The sequence below is a fragment of the Giraffa tippelskirchi genome, chromosome 5 (assembly GCF_054371585.1).
Source record: "Giraffa tippelskirchi isolate mGirTip1 chromosome 5, T2T-mGirTip1v1.2.pri, whole genome shotgun sequence".
Classification (NCBI taxonomy): domain Eukaryota; kingdom Metazoa; phylum Chordata; class Mammalia; order Artiodactyla; family Giraffidae; genus Giraffa; species Giraffa tippelskirchi.
Window position 1 is genome coordinate 104,209,437 of NC_137279.1, and position 13,867 is coordinate 104,223,303.

At 38.0% G+C, this 13,867-nt stretch overlaps 1 long non-coding RNA gene across 14 annotated transcripts in view; it reads right to left on the reverse strand.

Annotated features, from left to right (window-relative positions):
* LOC145507104 (uncharacterized) overlaps positions 1-13,867 on the reverse strand; it is a 228,230-nt gene that overhangs the window by 42,590 nt on the left and 171,773 nt on the right. For 7 of the 14 annotated variants that reach the window (XR_014054581.1, XR_014054576.1, XR_014054572.1 and 4 more), the window contains 2 exons: positions 8,908-9,034; positions 6,423-6,518 (listed from right to left, as the gene is read on the reverse strand). This is a non-coding gene — a long non-coding RNA (uncharacterized LOC145507104). Of the gene's footprint in view, positions 1-3,587; positions 6,519-8,907; positions 9,035-13,867 lie in introns of those variants that run through there. The other 7 variants (XR_014054579.1, XR_014054575.1, XR_014054573.1 and 4 more) reach the window with 4 other exon arrangements.

Consider the following 13,867-nt stretch of genomic DNA (forward strand, 5'->3'; position numbering starts at 1 on the left):
TGCCAGGCTCCTCAGTCCATGGGATTCTCCAGGCAAGGATACTGGGAGTGGGTAGCCATTCCCTTTTCCAGGGGAGGTATACAGTAAATGCTACATAAATGTTTGCTAAATTTAAAAATGAGTTATAGTATTGTTGTTGTTGTTCAGTTGCTAAGTTGTGTCTGATGCATGAACTGTAACACACCAGTCCTCCCTCCCCTTCACTGTCTCCCAAAGTTTGCTCAAACTCATGTTTATTGAGTCAGTGATGCCATCTAACATTTCATCCTCTGACACATCCTTCTCTTCTTGTCCTCAATCTTTCGCAGTATCAGGGTCTTTCCCAATGAGTTGGCTCTTTGCATCAGGTGGCCAAAGCATTGGAGTTTCAGCTTCAGCATCAGTCCTTCCAATGAATATTCAGGATTGATTTCCTTCAGGATTGGCTTGATCTCCTTGCAGTCCAAGGGATTCTCAAGAGTCTTCTCCAACACTACAGTTTGAAAGCATCAATTTTGGCACTCAGCCTTTATGGTCCAACTCTCACATCCATACGTGACTACTGGAAAAAGCGTAACTTTGACTATACAGAGCTTTGTCAGCAAAGTGATGTCTCTGCTTTTTAACACACTGTCTAGGTTTGTCATAGCTTTCCTTCCAAGGAGCAAGTGACTTTTAATTTTGTGGCTGCAGTCACTGTCCATATTGATTTTAGATCGCAAGAATATGAAATCTAACAGTTTCCACTTTATCTCCATCTATTTGCCATGTAGTGATAGGACCGGATGCCATGATCTTTGTTTTTTGAATGTTGAGTTTTAACCCAGCTTTTTTATTCATCTTTTTCACTTTCGTCAAGAGGCTCTTTAGTTCTTCTTCACTTTCTGGTGAAAGCCATATGGGTGGTGTCATCTGCGTATCTGAGGTTATTGATATTTCTCTCAGCAATCTTGATTCCAGCTTGTGAGTCATTCAGCCCACCATTTTGTATGATGTACTCTGTGTATAAGTTAAATAAGCAGGGTGACATTATACAGCCTTGACGTACTCCTTTCCCAATTTTGAAACAATCTGTTGTTCTGCGTTCAGTGGTAACTGTTGCTTCTTGTCCTGCATACAGATTTCTCAGGAGGTAAGTAACATAGTCTGGTATTCCATATCAAGAATTTTCCACAGTTTGTTGTGATCCACACAGTCAAAGGATTCAGTGTAGTCAATGAAGCAGAAGTGGATGTATTTTTGGAATTCCCGTGCTTCTTCTATATAAAACACTGTAACACATTCTATCTAGGACATAATCAGAACTTTAATAGTAATATAATTAGCCACTAAATTATTATATCATAGTTTTAGCTTAATATCAAGTAACATTACATGTGCATTTTGAAAAATTCTACAACAAAACAAATCACAGAATTATAAATCCCAAGGTAGTAGAACATACCTGAAAGATCACCTTGTGTGGTGGTGGTTAAAAAAAAAAATGACCATAAAATTCTTCAGCTCTCATCCCAGCAAGAGGCATAGCTTGTATTTTCTTTCATTGAATCTGGGCTCAGTAACCACTTACATTATATAACAGCATGGAAGTGATACGTCAACTTCCCATTTCTTGGAATGCTTACTCTTGTAACCCGGTCATCATGCCCATGTAAAGAACTGATGCCTTTAGCTCTCTGAGCTCCCAGCTGGCATATGAGTGAGCCATCTTGAAAATCCACATTCTTTTCCACTCAGTTGACCAAAGCTGACCCTGCATTGAACTGATACTAGTTGTTCCTACTGAGCCCTACACAAATTACAGACTTGGGAGAAAAACTGTTGTTGTTTACAGTCATTAGTTTTGGAGGAATATGTTATGCAACAATCGATAGCTAACACATCTAGTTTGTTCTCCCACTGATGTTTGCATCTCCTATACACTATCACCTATCTAACCTTTGCTTAACTATTCAACAAATATTTATTATTTTTTATTGAAGTATAGTTGATTTACAATGTGTTAGTTTCTGGTGTATAACAAAGTGATTCAGTTACATATATATATGTGTGTGTGTGTGTGTGTATATATATATATATATTCTTTTTCAAATTCTTTTCCATTATAGTTTATTCCAAGATACTGAATATAATAGGTAACTATAGGTCTTTGTTTATGTATTTTAAATACAGGGGTGTATGTCTGTTAATTCTAAGCTCCTAATTTATTCTTTTCCTTCCATTCCCCTTTGGTAACCCTAAGTTTGTTTTCTATGTCTGTGAGCCTGTTTGTTTTGTAAATAAATTCATTTGTATCGGTTTTTAAAAATTATTTTCCACATATGAGAAATTACATACAATACCTTTTTTCTCTATCTGACTTACTTTGCTAAGTATGATATTCTCTAGGTTAATCTATGTTCTTGCAAAAGGCATTATTTCATTCTTTTTTATGGTTAAGTAACATTTTGTTGTATGTGTGTGTATGTGTGTGTGTATATATATATATATATATATATGCAATATATATATATGCAATATATATATGCACACACACTAAATCTTCTTTACCTATTCATCCGTGAATGAACACTTAGGCTGCTTCCATGTCTTGGCTATTGTAAGTAGTGCTATTGTGAACACTGGCATGCATGTGGGTTTTTTTTTTGGGATTAGAGCTTTCATCTTTTCTGGACGTATGCTCAGGATTTTCAACAAATGAAGCAAAAATACATAGTGGAGAAAGGCAGTCTCATCAGCAAGTGGTATTGGGAAAGCTGGATAGCCATATGTAAAATCAATTCAATGAACTTAGAACATTCCTTCACACCGTACACAAAAATAAGATCAAAGTGGCATAAGACTTGAATGTAAGACATGACACCATAAAACTCATAGAACAGAACATAGGGTCTGTATCCTAGAGCAATGGAAATAAAAACAAAAATAAGCAAATGGGACCTAGTTAAACTTCAAAGCTTTGACACAGTAAGTAAACCTTAAACAAAATGAAAAGACAACCCTGAGAGTTGGATAAAATATTTGAAAATGATGTAACAGACAAGAGATTAATCTCCAAAATATACAAACAGCTCACGTAGCTCTGTGTCAAAAAACAACTCAATCAAAAAATGGGCAGAAGATCTAAATAGACATTTCTCCAAAGATGACACAGATGGCCAACAGACACACGGAAAGATGTTTAACATCACCAACTATTAGAGAAATGCATATCAAAACCACAACGAAGTACCACCTCACACTAGACAGAATGGTCATCATTAAAAAGTCTACAAATAACAGATGCTGGAGAGGATGTGGAGAAGAGAACACTCCTACACTGTTGGTGGCAATGTGAACTGGTGCAGTCACTATGAGGAACAGTATGGAGGTTCCTTAAAAAACTAACAGAGCTAACATATGATTCAAAAAATATTTATTGAATATTTTTTCTAGGTATGAGGGAATGCAGTAGTGAATAAAAGGTCTTGGCTACAGGATTCTTCATTCTATGGAGGAAAGAAAACAATGAAAACATATACTACAATGTCTGGGTTTGAAGAAAAGGGAGATGTATAGAGTGATGAGCTGTGTGCATGTTGGAAACAGCTGCTTCTATTCCAAAAGGGATTTTTTTTAATTTGTTTTTTAATTTGAGGAAAATTGCTTTACACTGTTGTGTTGGTTTCTGCCATACAACAATGCAAATCAGACATAACTACGCATATATTGCCTCCCTTCCCTCCCTCTAGGTCATCTCAGAGTACCAGGCTGGGCTCCCTGTGTTATATAGCTTGGGGTTACTACCTAATGAGGTGACTTGTGAGCAAAGACTTGAATAAAATGAGGGAGCTGGTTTTATACACCCACTGAGGAGGGTTCCTAGCAGAAGGAAAAGCAGCATAAGATCTGAGGTAGAAGCATGCCCAAATGTTCAAGGAATAATGAGGCCTTTGAGGTTGATCACCTTCCTCAGAGATCAATGCAAAGAAATAGAGGAAAACAACAGAATGGGAAAGACTAGAGATCTCTTCAAGAAAATTAGAGATACCAAGGGAACATTTCATGCAAAGATGGGCTTGATAAAGGACAGAAATGGTATGGACTTAACAGAAGCAGAAGATATTAAGAAGAGGTGGCAAGAATACACAGAAGAACTGTACAAAAAAGATCTTCATGACCCAGATAATCACAATGGTGTGATCACTCACCTAGAGCCAGACATCCTGGAATGTGAAGTCAAGTGGGCCTTAGAAAGCATCACTATGAACAAAGCTAGTGGAGGTGATGGAATTCCAGTTGAGCTATTTCAACTCCTGAAAGATGATGCTGTGAAAGTGCTGCACTCAATATGCCAGCAAATCTGGAAAACTTAGCAGTGGCCACAGGACTGGAAAAGGTCAGTTTTCACCCCAATCCCAAAGAAAGGCAATGCCAAAGAATGCTCAAATTACCACACAATTGCACTTATCTCACATGCTAGTAACATTCTCCAAGCCAGGCTTCAGCAATACATGAATCGTGAACTTCCAGATGTTCAAGCTGGTTTTAGAAAAGGCAGAGGAACAGAGATCAAATTGCCAACATCCGTGGATCATCGAAAAAGCAAGAGAGTTTCAGAAAAACATCTATTTCTGCTTTATTGACTATGCCAAATTCTTTGACTGTGTGGATCACAATAAACTGTGGAAAATTCTGAAAGAGATGGGAATACCAGACCATCTGATCTGTCTACTGAGAAACCTGTATGCAGGTCAGGAAGGAACAGTTAGAACTGGACATGGAACAACAGACTGGTTCCAAATAGGAAAAGGAGTACGTCAAGGCTGTATATTGTCACCCTGCTTATTTAACTTATATGCAGAATACATCATGAGAAACACTGGCCTTGAAGAAGCACAAGCTGGAATCAAGACTGCTGGGAGAAATATCAATAACCTCAGATATGCAGATGACACCAGCCTTATGGCAGAAAGTGAAGAAGAACTAAAAGGCCTCTTGATGAGAGTGAGAGAGGAGAGTGAAAAAGTTGGCTTAAAGCTCAACATTCAGAAAACTAAGATCACGGCATCTGGTCCCATCACTTCATGGGAAATGGATGGGGAAACAGTGGAAACAGTATCAGACTTTATTTTTTTGGGCTCCAAAATCACTGCTGATGGTGATTGCAGCCATGAAATTAAAAGACACTTACTCTTTGGAAGGAAAGTTATGACTAACCTAGACAGCATATTTAAAAGCAGAGACATTACTTTGCTAACAAAGGTCCGTCTAGCCAAGGCTATGGTTTTTCCAGTAGTCATGTATGGATGTGAGAGTTGGACTATAAAGAAATCTGAGCGCCGAAGAGTTTTGAACTGTGGTGTAGGAGAAGACTCTTGAGAGTCCCTTGGACTGCAAGGAGATCCAACCAGTCCATCCTAAAGATCAGTCCTAAAGGAGATGAGTCCTGGGTGTTCATTGGAAGGACTGATGTTGAAGCTGAAACTCCAATACTTTGGCCACCTCATACGAAGAGTTGACTCATTGGAAAAGACCCTAATGCTGGGAAGGATTGGGGACAGGAGGAGAAGGGGACGACAGAGGATGAGATGGCTGGATGGCATCACCGACTCGATGGACATGAATTTGAGTAAACTCCGGGAGTTGGTGATGGACAGCGAGGCCAGGCATGGTGCGATTCATGGGGTCCCAAAGAGTCGGACATGACTGAGCGACTGAACTGAACTGACTGAGGTTGAAAGGAGGGTGCAAGGAGCCAACAGATTACAAGTCAGCTCTGAGAGAAAATGAGGGCATTAGAGGTCATGAAAAAGAAGTTGAATTTAATTCTAAGTGAGATGAAATGTCATTGGAGGTTTTTGATCATTGAAATTTTTTAAAATTGAGGTAAAATTTACATGAGACAAAATGCCCAAATTTTACATGCAAAATTTGGTAAGTTGTGGCAAATGTATACTGTGTATATAACCCATTATCACAAAAAGCTATCTTTGTTCCCTACTCATCAATCTTCACTCCATATAATAGGCAACTACTACTCTGATTTTCATTACTGTAGTTTAATTTTAAATATGCTTGAAGTTAATGTAAATGGAATTCTACAGTGCATACTATTTTGTGTCTGGCTTTCTTCACTTAAAAAATGTTTCTGAGATTCATCCATGTAGTTGCATGCATCAGTAGTCCATTCTTTTTCATTGCTAAATAGTACTAGATTATATGAACATATCACAATTAGTTTATCCATTCACTTATTGATGGACATTTAGGTTGTTTTCAGCTTTTATCCACTATGAATAAAAATTCTATAAACATTCTTGCAGTAATCTTTTTATAAAAATATGTTTTCAGCCCTCACAGGTAAATATGTGGTGCGTCCCTAGATAAATGCATGTTTAACTTGACAATAAACAATTTTCTGAGTTGTGCCATGTTATACTTTCACCAGTTTTTCAACTTACTAGCTAACATTTAGAGTTGTCAGTTCTTTTTTCTGCCTGGCTTCTTATTCTCACAGCCATCAAGAGGTCCTGTGGTCTCCATGTTTCACTCCAGGGCTAAGATAGGAAAATAAGGTTTTGAGAAAAGACAGTAAATTATGGGAGAGAATTTCAGTATTTTTATAGTTGTTCATATGTTTAAAAATATCTGTTGAACTGAAATAAGTTCTCAGTCTTCATTTTTGTAATTCAGTTGAGTATCTGACAAACCTTCTTGCCAGGCAAAATTTTCTATCCAATTTCATCATGTATCTCTTCTGTTGTTAGAAAATATGGGATATTGTCTTCAGTAGTATAATTTTTGTGTATTTCAAAACAGTAAGCTATCACTCATGCTTTGCTCTTTTCCATGTCATATAATTCCAGTTTTCTTAACATCTTCATGTAAATGTGACTTTTCAGTCCCTTTAATCATGTGTGTGATTATTCTCAGAAGTGCTTCAGAATGGACTATACCTAGTTGTTCAGTTGAAACAATAGTTTCATATTTCAAAGCAGTGATTTCAGCTGTAAATTTACTTGAAGCATTTCCCTGCATGGATGCATATATGAGCTAGTGGGAATTTGTTTTCATGGGTTGTACAATTTTTCTACTTATCCTCTTTCCAAGAATGAAGCTATGAATGATCTCTAGCCACAGGTGTGCTCTTCGTATATGTGGAATGTTATAGAGTTGAATAAACACAGCTGCACTTATTAAACTGTATGACCACACAAACACACATACACGTGCACACACACGGACTCTTGCACACATGAAGCATTGAGATAAATCCAGTCGGGGTGTTTATTTGAAGGGGTTATGGTGTGGTCATTCAGGTATGTCTTTTTGCTTGGTTTATTAGGTTCTTCTGTTGTTTGGTGACATAAACACCCTGACCTAGATTTGTAAGGGTCTTTTCTACAGCAGAGTTCTTTCCCATTTCCATCCTTTACATTGCCTTCTCTTCTGTTTCAGGAAATGAAAACAAACCACATCATCCCATACAAGTCCTGTGTGAATGGGATGGGACAATAGCCAATAACTGCAAACCAAGAAAATCATCTTTCAAATGTGAGACTACTATAGGCAAAACCATTTAACAATTTAGGTTCTCCTTTTAAAAATATTTTACACAAATTGAGGGAGAAAAGACTACATTTTGATGTATTTTCTGAGGTTCTCATAGTTTTCAAATGGGTTAAACACTCATGAAGAAAAGCAGTTAAGCTCCTGTTATCTACATTTCAATAAGAAAAGAACTGTTTACTATATTGGTTTATAATTCATCATTTTACATGTCTGTCTTTCCTACCTGGTGATAAATAAGAACTAATGCTTCACTAATCCATGGTATACCTAGTGAGAAGTGTCGTTCCTGGCCCATAATAATTGCTCAATTAAAAAAAAAACAATGCCATTCTGAATGAATGAATTCCTCTAGAATCTCAAAGCCAGCTCATGATATAAGTAGAAGGCAGAGGGCTGTACAAAAGTTTTGTCTCCACCAGTCCAACGAAAATGGCTCTTATCAAGGTCACTAATAAGCTCCTTTGTGTTAAGTCCAAAAGCAAATTATTAGTCCTCTTTTTTTCTCAGTGACATTAACTCTTTTCCCTGTTTCCATTCTTACCCCTGCCAACCCCCACCCCATGCCCCACACTTTAGTCTCCACATTATAGTCAGGGCTTTTTCTTCTAAGACACAAATCAGATTGTGTCAGCCTTCTGCTCAAAACCTTTCAAAGGCCTCCCACTTCATGTAGAATTCAATCCACAGTTCTTACTTTGGTCTTCAAGGCTCTACATGTTTTACCCCTGAATATCTTTCTGACCTTAGCTGTTACTTTTTTGTTGCTTGCTCTGCTCCAAACACATCCCCTCCTTGCTGTTCCTTTGGCTTTGCACATGTTGTTTTCCTAGAGGTTTCTTCTCTCAGAATCTGATGGCTCTTACTCTCTCAATTCACTCAGTGTTAAATTGTCCTTCTGTGACACCATCTAAATAATCTGCCTCATTCTCCAGTCCGTTGTTTTATTTTCATAATAGCTACCACTTAGTTGTTGTTTAGTATCCAAGTCATGTCTGATATTTTATGACCCTATGAACTGTAGCCTGCCAGGTCCCTCTGTCCATGGGATTTCCCAGGCAAGAATACTGGAGTGGGTTGCCATTTCCTTCTCCAGGAGACCTTCCTGACCCAGAGATCAAACCTGTGACTCCCATAATGGCAGGCAGATTCTTTACCACTGAGTCACCAGGGAAGCCCAATATCTACTACTCCCTGCCCTTAAACATCTGATTTTTTGATCATCTTCTCACTAGAATATAAACTCCATGTTGCAAGGACTTGAGCAGATTTATTCATCATTGCTTCCAGGAGCTTAGAACAGTGCCTGGCAGACAAAGGGCCAAATGGATGGCCCTTTGTACAAATGGATGAAATATAAGTCTGTTAGCTACTTACTTTCTTGGAATATGGTTTAAATGGTCCTTTAAAGCCTCATGCAACAGCTTCTCCCAAAATTTCCTGGTACACAATGCTGAATCTTGGGGAGAGAAGTGGGTAAACATATATAGAATCAAAAATCTTCCTGGAGGGAAAAAAAAAGAGACTCCTTTGAGGTTTCATGTTACTATTAGGAATAACTTGATTAAGAGTCACTGGAAGAAGAGTATATTAAGGACTTAAAAGAGAAATTCATAAGGAAGGAAGGAAGATTCTGATGTTGGCTAGAGTTTTGGAGGAGAGCTAGTAACTGCCAAGCTTGTATTTAAAGCTAGAAGCCTCCCTAGGCCCGATCACCCTCACACAACTGCCATGCTTTGGGAAGAGTGGCTAAGCTCAGGTGTGAATACTAAACACGTCCATAACTTTATGATTCTCAAGCATGTTACATTGCCTGACCAATGAAGGAGACAGCCATGAATAAAAACTCAGCAGACCATGAGTCTGCAATAGCAGAAGCAGTGGCAACTGAACATGATAGACATCTAGTTCCTTCCTTCTCTGTCTGGTATTTGCAATCAGGATTGATTCTTCTGAAATAAATAAGTATCCAAGTTTCTTGGGTAATTTGGGTGAGAGATCTTAAAAGACTATGGATATATTTCTGTCTTTGTTTTCATTCTCCTAAAAAAACTAGAGCCAGAGATAATTCCCCAATGTCGGAAACAGTTGAAACATCACTGTATTATGGTCTTTTAAAAAATTATTATATTGAGTTGGCCAAAAAGTTCATTTGGGTTTTTCTATAAGTTGCTGTGGAGAAACCTGAATGAACTTCTTGGGCAACCTAATAGTATCTGTTTTCTTTTTATGCTCTATTCTTCTGGCATCAGGGCTTCCTGGGTGGCTCAGCTGGTAAAGAACCTGCCTGCCAGTGCAGGAGAGGCAAGAGATAGGGATTCAGTCCCTGGATAGGGAAGATCCCCTGGAGAAGGAAATGGCAATCCGTTCTAATATTCTTGCCTGGAGAATTCCATGGACAGAGGAGCCTGGTGGGCTATAGTCCATGGGGTCACAAAGAGTTGAACGCAACTGAGCATGCCTGCACACTTCTGGCATTTGAATCTATAAGTCAAATCCTGTTAGAGGTTAAGAGGATGTAAAATGCAAATACATATACTTGATAATTTAAATGACCTTCTCACCTTATGGTTTTATGATTTTTCTCTAAGTCAAATGGGAAATCAGTGGCAGAGATAAAAATCAGATTTTATGTCTCTTAAAGGAGTGTATATTTCATGTATTTCCTTAGACTTTTACATGGAATTCCAAATCAGCATAATATTCAGGTCAACTTCTTTTGAAAATAACACATTTTATTATGCTATAACAAAAAGCCATATATATATAATCTCTGTTAGTGTAACATAACCCCAATTGCAATAGAAACCTTGTGTATTGTTAGCAATAAATCTGAGAGCCTTGATTCCTACATTTCTAACAGGCTCCTAGGAGACGCCAATCTTATTAGTCCATGAATCACACCTTTATTAAAAAAAAAAAAGGTCCTCAACCAACCATGTACAAAGATACTAAAAATCATGGATCCTGCAATATAGTCACATTTCTGTCATTTATCAGTGGTGCAATCTTGGGAAAGTTACTCTCTTTGAATCTAAATTTCCTCATTTTTTAAGTAGGGAAAAGGATTCACCCTCCTAACCGATTGTTATGTGAAACAAATGATACAATGAGTATGAGAATTTTTAATCTCTTGAAAATGTGCTGCATATATAATCATGTATTATTTTTAATTAGCATTATTATTATTAGTCCGTAACTTCAATAACTACTGGCAAGCTAATTCAAATGACCATTCTGAGAAGTGAGGCCTGAATGAAGTACTCTTAAGGACACACAGGCATACATGTGTGTAGCATGTTCTTTAACTACCAAAGCAGTTAAATACGTGACCCAATTTTGTATGTTTTACAACAGGATTCAGGATACTCTTTCACTGTAGCATATTAATTATTATTTACAAGGTCATTTTAAAAATGAGTTGTCCTTGTATAACAAAGGCCCACAACCAATATTTTATGGATAGCACACAAAGAGGTTGAAAATTGATGATTTATAGATCAGGAAATAACAGTTAATCAACTTTCCTGACTTCCCCAGCCATGTTGGGCAGTTTTGCACCACCTTTTGGTTGTCAGTTGTGTTTGTATTAATGGTGATACCTCTGCGGTTGAAACAGGATATGCACATTCTTGGAGGTGGTGTCTGGAAATTCTCCCAGCATGACTGGGAGGCTTGAAGCAAACTATTGCTGCCTATTCATCAGAAGCATCATGTGTTTTGACCTCAAACACAGCCTATGGCATTCACTGTCACAGGACAAAGGGTTTGACCCCATTCCTACATACCAGTGGCTCATCAAACACTACCTGCTGTTGGATTAACTTGAGAAACATTTATTCATTAATTTTTGCATTTACAGTAGGCCAGGTATTGGACTTCATGGGATTTGAAAAGTCTGAAAAGAGGCTGCAAGAAAAGAGCTGCAAATATTTAAATATTTGTAAAATAAGGCATGTGAGCATTCTGAAAGAGAAAAGGGTACCTTGGGTACCAAAGTACCCAGGGTACTTTGACACACCTTCTTACTTGAAACATTTGGAATTAACCCCCCACACTCTGCCCTAGCTCTAATTATTCTCTGGTTTACATTCTTCTAAGAATTTGCTTGTGTTCATCTTGAATGTATTTAATTCTATCATATGTGTAGTTACTTATTACTCATTTCATCTGGCGAGTTGTTTAGATACATGCCTTACTCATCCTGGTTATTGCCCAGACTGCCAAAAACGGTGATTTCTTTTAGCAAACACTTGTTGAACAAATAAATGGTGACTAAATGAACCACTAATGCTTACATATAATTAACATAGGTTTAAGAACTCTCAAGTGATGAGGACAAGAAACTGTTTGAGGAGACTAGGACTAAGCATTGTCTACAGGTAGCCTCAGATTATCATGATGTCACAGGCATGTGGAATAATGAAGAGATTCAGGCTTGTTTACAGAGAAAAGTATAAAATTTATTTGGAGGAAAATTTCTGTGCAGGCAAGTTGAGATTTCCCCATTAAGTAAAAACTGCAAAGTTATCTCTGTATTTACCACAATAAAACATCTGTGCCCATGTCTAGTATCTCTCTCTGGCACACTGCTTTTCTCTTAAATAGCAACACATTATTTTCTCTTCAAGTCCAGTCTTGATGTGAGAGCCACTAGCCAATTAACAGCAGCCTCTCTGGGACAGTTGAAGTTCCAGAGTCACGGAACACTTATCGCCAGGTCCATCCTCCTTCCACATGGAAACCGATCTGCCAAGTGTTCCCCAATGACCTCACGATTGCTAGGTCTAAAGGAGACCTCTCAAACTTTATGTATCTTGACTTATCTGCAGCAATTAGCCTGCCTGACCATGCTCTCCTCGGAAGGCTTTCTTTAGCTTCCTGTGATACCTCAGTCTCCTAGTTTTCCTTCTCCTTTCAGACCACCCCTTCTCAAAGAAGAAGTCTACTTTTTCTTTGCTGTGCCTTGACTATCACTACGTGTTCAGGATTTGTTGTCCCTTGTTTTCTCTTAAGTATACACTCCTTTGAGTGCCTATGTCTTCTCTCATGGTTTTAAATATAATTTATCCTGCCTTCATATGTAATGTGAAGCTTCATAAATAATGCTCTCCAGATTTAGTCAATACTACATTTTCAGTTTCTAAAATGCAGCTGGTATACGCATGAGGAAAATTCAATGTCAAAATTGGAAAAATAAAATAATACAAGCAGCATGATTCTGTGTTTGGAATCCCTGCGTCCATCTTTTAGCCAAGGTTAGAAATCCACAAAGACTTGTCTGATAATCTGCCTACCCTCTCCCCTCCCATAACCTGTTCTTTCCTTTAGCCTCCCTGAGCTGCTCTCTGAACTCTGCCTAGACTCCACTGTTGAGAAACTCGACAAACACTTCTTTCTGGCCAAGAGAAGCTGTCATCAAGTTTCACAGAAATTTTTCACCATTCAGAAAGAGTTTATGCTTTACTAAAAGAATTTACCTTGGGGCCCTTTTGAATAACCAACTCTCTAAGGAAATTTAATATCTGATTCAACTCTTCAAAATTAGATTTACTCACATTTGAAAAACATGTCTATAGTTCTGTCTCACTTTATATAACTAGCGTGTCCCTGAAATATGTACAGATCAGATAGTTACATGCTGAATAATAGTTCAAATTATTAATCAACTTGCTAAGGAAAACAAATACTTTTATAATGTAAATAAAAACATCTGATATATTGCTTGTGTAAATTTGGACTTTATGTACTAAGTGTACTTATTTTTGAAGGCAGACTATGCACACCAGTAAATAAGAGAGAGAGAAGGACAGATTAACACTTGTTCAGGACCTGCCAGGTGTCAGGCATTATGCCAGGAACTGTGGCCTGCCATTGTTGGGGAGCTTAGGTTTTTGTTTTGTGTTGTTTTTTGTGTGATAGAATATATGTCAGAAAAGCAGTGTTTGTTCCACAGCAAGAAATGTTTTTGCTCCCCTACATCCAAATGCCTTTGAGTCTACTTTTTCAATACTGCCTTTACCCAGTAACTTTATACCAGACAGACTCTGGCTATGACTTTTCACTCAGGCTCTTTCCATCCCTCTCCTTTGCCTAAGGTAGTTCAAAAGGAAAAGTCTATGGCTAAGCTTATTTACTATTAGGTGAAAGAAAGTAAAAATGTTAGTCGTTCAGTCATGTTCGACTCTTTGCAACCCCATGGGCTATAGCCCACCAGGCTCCTCTGTCCATGGAATTCTCCAGGCAAGAGTACTAGAGTAGGTAGCCATTCCCTTCTCCAGGGGATCTTCCTGACCCAGGGATCAGATCTGGGTCTCCAGCATTGCAAGCAGACTCT